The sequence below is a fragment of the Trachypithecus francoisi genome, unplaced genomic scaffold, assembly GCF_009764315.1.
Source record: "Trachypithecus francoisi isolate TF-2019V2 unplaced genomic scaffold, Tfra_2.0 Lachesis_group5, whole genome shotgun sequence".
Lineage (NCBI taxonomy): Eukaryota > Metazoa > Chordata > Mammalia > Primates > Cercopithecidae > Trachypithecus > Trachypithecus francoisi.
In genome coordinates this window covers 62,281,722-62,290,200 of record NW_022681470.1, presented here as the reverse complement: position 1 = coordinate 62,290,200, position 8,479 = coordinate 62,281,722, and the positions used below count along the sequence as shown (strand labels likewise).

Genomic DNA, 8,479 nt, shown 5'->3' with positions numbered 1-8,479 from the left:
CGCCTCCTGGAACTCAGGGACCCCAAGTTTCTGTGCATTCAGGGCGGGGCTGGCCTCATGCCCTGTGCATAGAGGCCTGGCTGCATCCCAGTCATCAGCCAGAGGCAGCAGCAGTGGACTCATCAATTGTGAAGGAAGCCCTGGGGACCCTGGGGACCTTGCCGACTCTATTTCCAGTCTGCTCCTAGGACAAGCCTCAGAGCCAACACCTGCTTGACCCTCTCCAGGGCCCTCCCCTTCTTTGTCTTTTGCAGATGATCGCCGGGTGTCCTCCTTTTCCCCCTAGTCAGGTAAGTTTTATTTCAATCCATCTATGCAGAGTGATGTCTTGGCATTCTGAGTGCCTGGTGGGGGGGAGATAGGCAGTAGTGTCCGTGAGAGGAGGGCTGCCCAGGTCAGACAGGCTGGCATGGGGGTCAGGAGGAGCAAGGGTCTTCAAGGGCTTTTTCTCCTCAGCTAGGCCTCTCTGGCTTTGAAGTTAAAGGTTTCTTCCCACCTGGTCTTAACCCAGCTAATTAACTCCAAAGATTGCTGTCCAGGGCACAGACTGACCAACATAGAGCCAACCTCCAGAACTTCTGGCTTCTGATCCGAATTCAGCTCAACTTTATGGAATATCAAACAGAAAACCAAATATTGCATATTCTCACTTACAAATGTGGGAGGTAAACCTTGTACGCAGATGGACATCAAGATGGGAACAATAGATGCTGGGGACTCAAAAAGGAGGGAGGGAGGGGGACAAGGGCTGAAAAACTTCCTATTAGGTTACTATGTTCACTATCCAGGTGACGGGATCAATAGAAACCCAAACTGCAGCATCACAAAATACACCCTTGTGACAAACCTGCACACATGTCCCCTGCATCTAAAATTAAGATTTTTAAAACTTATGAAGTATCTACTATGTACACACACATTGCTACACTTGGCTCTGAAGGGATTGTGCTTTGACGACCATGGCACATAACATGGTTCCTGCCTTCCATTGCTTACCACCTGGTAAGAAAGAATATCTACATAGATAGGTATGGGGATTCTGGGGCCAGACAAGCTGGATTTCACATCCCTGTTCTGGTTGTGTGACCATGGGCAAGTCATTTAACTTCCCTAAATTTCAGTTTTCACCTTTGTAAAATGACAATAATAATAGTGCCTACTTTATAGGCTAAATTATACACACACACAACTCACACACACATAAAACTCTGATCAGTTCATGACACATAATGAGCACCATATACTTGTTAATGATTATTATTATTGTTATTATTATTGACTTTTTATGTGGTTCAAATTATACAAAATATGTAAAGAATCTAGTGTGGTGTTGAGAATAACGGGTGGTGGTTATGATCATGCTAACACAGTTACAGAGGAAGTTCTATAGAAAAGGGAAAAATGGTTCTTGCCTGCAGGGATCATGCAAGGCATGGAGGAGGCGGCATTTGGGCCAAGCCCTGAAGGATGAATAGGATGTCAACAAGCAGGAAGGAGCATATGAAGCAGAAAGCACAAACCCAAGCATGGAGGCAGGAAATGAAAGGCCTATTGGGCATCAGGCAATAGAGTGGTTTGGCTGGAGCCCAGACATTAAGCCTGGCTGAGAGGCTGGACTGGACTTTGGGCTCCCAGCATCTTGAGGACAGGGGCCAAGATTAGGGTGTGACACTGTGAACACTGGAATAACCAGCCCAGCACCAGGATGAGGGGGAGTGATACACTTTATAGAGAGCCAGGCTTAGAGTCTGAGACCAGCATTCAGGTCCTGGCTGAGCTTCAGATTGAACTGGGTGCTCTGAGGCTAATCGCTTCACCTCTCTGAGTTTGTTTTGTCACCTATGAAATCGGGAGGTAAAATACCAAGTGCAATTCTTCAGGAGAAAGGAGAATTTGTGTGTCATCTGCATGGTCCTGGGAAAAATCCAAAGGAATCAATCATTTAACAAAGTGACTTATGTAAATTAACAAGTGCAATGCCTGACTCACTATAGTAGTTGAATGAATGATCTTGCCCATCATGATTAATTGCCTTATTCATCCATTCATTCATTCATTCACTCATTCATTCAGCAAATATTTCTTGGGTCCCCATTGAATGCCAGGCATTAGTTTTGCTGATGGGAAAGAGTGGTGAATACAACAGGTATGCACCTGCCTTGAGACACTTATAAGCAACTGAGCAAACTGGCAACCTGAGGACTTCTGGGTGCTCCCACCCTACCCCCAGCAGCTTCCATCCCACTAGCCATCTTCCATCCCACTGGCCATCTTCCATTTTCTCTCAAGGATTACTGCTTTCGGATATTTATTTTTAGCAGATTTTAGGCTCCCAAGACATCTCCCACATAGGTCTTGAGAACATCTCCTGTCTGCCCTCTGCTGGTGGGGGATTGTAAGCACTTTGCAATAAACAGCTCAATATTCACGACACATCAATACCAAGCATTTCTGCTGCTGTCCATCACCCCTGAGATGAACTGAAGTGCTTTAATTTTTAAAGAGGAATAAATTTGTAATTAGTACCTTAACGTTACACCAGAGTCATTCAAGAGGTTTTCTATTTAAATGCAAATTTAATCTTCCCAAAGGAAAGCTAAAAGGTGATGAAGATAGCAAAGGTTGAGGAAGAAGGCAAGAAAAGGGAGATGGCGCTGATGTGGAGCCGTCACTGTTGTTGACTTGCCTGTGGCCCATGCTCAGGACCAGGCTCTGAGGCAGAGGGAGCTGAGGTGGGCCCTGGGTCCCTAAAGCCTAAGTTCCAATTGCCCTGCCTGTTCATGGTGGCAGCCCAAACCAGCAGCCATTTGGGTGGGTCCTCGCTGGACTGCTGGTGGTCATCTTAGAATCTGGTGGCCTGGAGAGGATATGGGCTGTGGGGTTACGCAGATCTGAGTTTGAATCCAGGATCCTGTTCTGCCTAACTCTAATAGCTTTGGCGAGTTTCCTAATCTTCACCATTCCTTCATTATGTAAATAGACCTCTTAGTGCTTGTTTCTCTCAAGGTTGTTGTAGAGATGATGTGATAAACAGAGAAAATGTCCTTGGTATACAGGAAGGGCCCTCAAAATGTTCATTTCCTTTATTGCCACTAGATATTGCCGTGTCAACTTAACATGCCACGGTGGTGCGAAGTATGTTGTCAAGAACAAGGTGGCAAGCTGGGAGTGGTGTGTGTCTATAGTCCCAGCTACTCAGGAGGCTGAGGCAGGAGGATCGACTGGGCCCAGTGAGCCATGATGGTGCCACTGCACTCCAGCCTGGGTGACAGAGACCCTGTATCACGCAAACAAGAAAACAAAAAACGAAAAGAATAAGGTGGCATTCCCCTTGTTCCCTTAAAACAGCCTAAGGTGCGGGGGAGGGCACAAACATTTTCTGTAAAGGGCCAGATAGTAAATATTTTACACTTTGCGGGCCATGCGCTCTCTGTTGCAACTACTCCACTCTGCTGTTGTAGTGGGAAAGCCGCCATAGACAACACGTAAATGAATGAGTGTGGCTATGTTCCAATATAACTTTATTTATAGATGCTGAAATGTGAATTTCATATCACTTTCATGTATCCCAAAATATTTTTCTTTTGATTTTTTTCCCCAATCATTTAAAAATGTAAAAATTGTTCTTAGATTTCAGGCCATACAGAAACAGGCAGCAGGCCAGGGTTGGCCCTCGCCAGAGTTCGCTGTCTCCGGCACTGAGGTAGAACCTGTGATTTAGGGGGACTTGTATCAAGGAATCTCTCAGAACATAACTTCCAAGACTGAGACCAAAGCAGAGAGATGTCATCCAAGGAAGAAAATAGTCCTTTCTGGGCCAGGACTAGAGAGGAGCAAAGGGCACACGGGATCCCTAGTGGTTCCTCGTGGGGGCAGTTGTTAGGTCTGGGTGTGAATAGAAGTGTCACTCTGTTTCTTGCCTAGTGATGTGCGGGGATGGACTGGCAGTTCCTGGGTGCTAAGCAGGCAGCCACATTCTCCTGGTGACAGACTATAGGAGGATGCTCAAGGGCCAAGGCCCTGCCACTCCTTCCTTCACTGGGAGAGAAGTGAAGGCAGGCTCCCTGCGGCTCCTTAGGATCCTCAGGTACACATCCACCAGCCCTGGGAGTGCCGAGTGATGAGGACAGGCAGATCCTTTGATTCACCCAAAGCTTGGCCTGGTTCTCACCTTTCCGGACTCTCATGGCTTCTTAGACACACATACACACAATGCACTCGCAGCCAGCCCATCACGGGTCCCCCGCCTCTCCTGTCTCCAGCACAGAGAGCACAGGTCAGCATGCCAGATGGTAACCTTGCTGCTGCGGCAGATTGCCATCTCCCTAGGGAGCGGGGGTGAAAGCAAAGCACTGGATGATGCCTGTGCTCCAGTCCCCACCCCTTCCTCTCCAGTGTGCCTCTGCCTGGTCCTTTCTCTGGGGACAAGGGATGTGTGTGTGTGTGTGTGTGTGTGTGTGTGTGTGTATGTGTGTGTGTAAAGTAAAGTGCCAGAGGAGAAGGGGAGAGGTGAGGAGAGAGCAAAAGCCACTCCCTACCTCTGTACAGGTCCTGCCCCAGTGACCAGGCACTTCCTTCCATCTGGAGAGTGAGCGGGACCTCCCTCTCTGGCGCCCAGGGAGGCTGGTGGGCTGTTAGAGGTGAGTAGAGGCATGGGACGGACAACAAGGCTGCCCCAAGGCCTGGTGAGAGAGGCAAAGAGGCCTGGGACCTTTCAGGGTGACTGATCTCACTTCCCAGCTCTTTGGAGGGCCCAGGCAGAGTGTCATGCCAGCCTGAACAGCTTAAACTGTGAACCTCATCATCCCCTTCTCAGCCCCATAAAGGGCCCAGAGTCTTGGATCCTGCTGGATGTCAGGGTCAGACAAAATTTGGAGTTAGGAGGGAGGCAAGGAAGGAGAGGCGGGAGGCGGGCCTCTTTTTTTTTTTTTTTTGAGACGGAGTTTCGCTCTTATTGCCCAGGCTGGAGTGCAATGGCACCATCTCGGCTCACTGCAACCTCCAACTCCCGGGTTCAAGCAATTCTCCTGCCACAGCCTTCCGAGTAGCTGGGATTACAGGCATGCGCCACCATCCCTGGCTAATTTTTGTATTTTTAGTAGAGGCGGGGTTTCTCCATGTTGATCAGGCTGGTCTCAAACCCCCGACCTCAGGTGATCCACCCACCTCGGCCTCCCAAAGTGTTGGGATTACAGGTGTGAGCCACCGCGCCCACCCAAGAAAGTCTCCTCTTAAAGTGAGCAGTGATGATCAAATAAAAGTCCAATATATGCTATGTACCAAGTGAGGAATCTCTACGTGGAAACAAGAGGAATCTTCGGGGAGTGACCCCTTCTCTCCTGGGTGGGGATGAGACAACAAATGAGCTTTTGTCTTCCAGATAAGGCAGTTTTGCTAGGAAGAGGGTGAGCGAGCAGGCCAGCCTTTTGTTTAGCCTTTTGTTTCTAGCAGGCCCTATCTCTAGGCTTACAGAGCTCCATGGGCTGGACTGTGGGTCTGAGGCCCTGCTCATTCAGAGCCTGCCAGCAGGAGAGCCAGCTCCCAGTGCCTCAGCACACACACACACATGCACGCACACACACACATACACATGCATGCACACACACACACATGCACACGCAGGCACGCACGCCATCGTGACAGGCAGGCTGGCCCATCTGCCAATCAATCTTCCTTGCTGATTTCCCAGCTGGAAGCAGCAGGGCTAGTGTGTAAATCATTCAGAGCCCTCTCTCAGCTCTGCCAGGACATGGAGCTCTTTTTAATTAAGAAGAATGGAGGATGCTGCTGACTTTGGAAATGGCAATATTAACTTACTAATGGGCATTTAAAGAGCTGCATCTGAGTGGTCTGCTGCAGCCTTCCCCAGCCTATAGCCTCTTCTCCTCTGCAGAGCTGCCCCCATAAAGGCTCTGCTGTCCTCCTCATGAGATGGGGTGAAGATTAGGCCCCTTAAGGGCCCCAGCCTGATGACCTGGGACAAATGGGTGCATTTTCACTTTTAGAGAAAGAGCCAGGTCAGGATGACCTGAGCCCTTGCGTCCTCTGCAACCCTTGCATACTCTCCTGGAAGCAGGCACCCCAGAAAGGTCAGAACCCAACAGGAAGCATGATAAGGCATCCAGGTGGGTGCCCAAGGTCTACAGGGAGCCAGCCCATTTGCCACAGCTGCAGCTGTCACAAGGCATTCCCTTGTCCTGGGCTGATTGGAGAGAAAGGAGGGTGGTGGTAGCAAGAGAGGGTGGCCAGGGGAAGCCCTGATAAAGTCCTCACTGGTGACTGGACCTGGGGTAGCTGGCAGCGCTTGTGAGAGCTGGTGGGGCCAGACCTCTGTGATTGTATCACCTGGTAGAATGTGAGGGTGTTCATTCTAGAATCTGCTGCTTTGTCACTATGGCTAAATGCTTCTTTCTCTAGGGCTCCCCAGCCTGTATAGCACCCCAGGAGTACAGAACACTACAGCTGGGAGGGACCCCAGCTGCTCTCTTCTTCACCTTCCTTCCTTCTAATTTGACAGGTACCAGAATGGATATGACTTGCCCATAGTTCACAGCCTGGTTACAACAAAACATAGGCTGGAGGTCATAGCCTACATTGTAACACGATGTAGCAGAGGTCTTCTGACTGTCCTGTGTCTTTCTAGTATGCACCGGGTGGCAATAGAGGAGGAGGTGGCTCCGTGGCCTCTCACCTCACCTCATGCGGGTGTTTCAAGTTTCTGACACTGCTGGTCAGGAAATTCTTCCTTGTTTATAACTCAAATCCTCAGGCTTTATTGTAAGCCCCATTTCCTCTTGCGACTTCCTCAATAAGCACAGGGAAGTAGCTGAGGTCTTTGAGAAGCATCCCTTCCCGCACGCACTAAACAGCAGAGGAGTGTGCGGTTTTCCAACCCTTTCTTCTCTACATTGTGCAACTCCTGAATCTGAAAACGAAGATGACCCCCTCCCTTCACTCATCATCCCATATCTGGGGTCCACTTTCCAATGTCCCAATTTTACCTAAGTAGGCAGGAAGGTGCTTACAGATGAACAGATGCATTCTTTAATGGATATTCACTAAGCCTCTCTAGGTTCCAGGCACCAGCTAAGCACTGGAGCGGGAGGGAGCAGGGCAGATAGCTGAAGGAATGTGGCTGATTCAACTCTCTAATCAAGGCTGCGTGGTCAGGAAGGGAACTTGAATAGCTAAGGCCATTCTGCAGGACTCAGCCCTCCACCTGCAGGGCAGCAGTGCCACGTGAACACATACAGATCCTGGTTCTGACTGCTGGCAACTGTGTCATGCCATCTCCCATCAAGTCCACGTGAGCTCTAAATCCTTCCTCTGGGCTGATGTTGGGACTGGTGGGGAGGAGGCCCTACTGAGTCTTCTCTATGCTGGGGGAGGAACTACCCTTTCCTTGGTCTGCTGGCAGCCTCAGTCCTAATTGGATGAGTCAGCCTCACGCCCCACTCCCTGAATAAGGACCACGCTTCTGGTAAGGAATGAGAAGGTGATTAGCTAAAGGAAGGGCACAGCTGTTCTCCAGATTAGAATGCAATTTAGGTTGCAGCAGATGAGATTTCAGCTAGCTAGGAGAAAAGATATCCGGTCTAAGACACAGGCCCAGAAGTGATTGGCTACAGGAGGGTGTGGGCCCTGGTAAGGCTGCCTATCTTGTGAAACTGGCACCTGCTTTGGGGGACACATTACCCTGAAAGTCAGAGGTACAGAAACTTGCCATCGCAAAGGGAAGAAAGACAGTAGTCTTCATGAGGTACCTACCACATGCCCAGGAACTATGCCTGGCACCTCCTTCTTCCTACAACTCTAGAAAGTAGATTTTCTTATTCCCTTTTTCACAGATGAGGACACTCAGATTCAAGGACGTAAGTGACTTGTGCATAGTCACACAGCTAGGAGGTGGCTGCACCAGGATTCAGATCCAGCCTATCTGATGCTGATCACATGGTCTGTGGGGTGCTGCAGAAAGAAAACTGCATAAAGAAGGTGATCCTGGCCTCGGGGAGTTCCTGGTGTGCGCCTCCAGCCAGCGTGGTTCCCTGCAGAGCGCACTCCGGTACAGAGTATTTCTAGGGAGGGCTAAGGAGCAACTAATCACTAAACAACTCCTCATTCCTCCTATCCCCCCACAATGTTCCCTACACTTGGAATTCCACCAGACCTTGAAACCCTTCACACAGTTACTGCATCCATGGCCTGCCACACCGAGAATCTGCCTGGTTTATTGGGAAGAAACTGTCCCCCACAACACCCCCAATTTCCCCCTAAGGTACCGCAGTTTGGTGAAGGCAGGATCCTGCTGAATGCCTACCAGACAACAGAGACTGAGTAAAACTGTGCATTTCATTGTATGTAAATTAGACCTTAACAAATCCAAGACTTACTGAGCCTGTCAAGGTGGTGCATGTCTGTAATCCCTGCTACTCAGGAGGCTGAGGCAAAAAGATGACTTGACCCCAGGAGTTCAAATCCA

General features: G+C 49.5%; 1 long non-coding RNA gene across 1 annotated transcript; it reads left to right on the top strand.

Moving 5' to 3' along the window:
• The first annotated feature begins 6,425 nt into the window (after window positions 1–6,425).
• LOC117074784 lies at window positions 6,426–8,479 on the top strand. The gene is made up of 3 exons (XR_004433700.1): window positions 6,426–6,517; window positions 7,064–7,306; window positions 7,848–8,479. It is a non-coding gene; the product is annotated as an uncharacterized LOC117074784 (long non-coding RNA).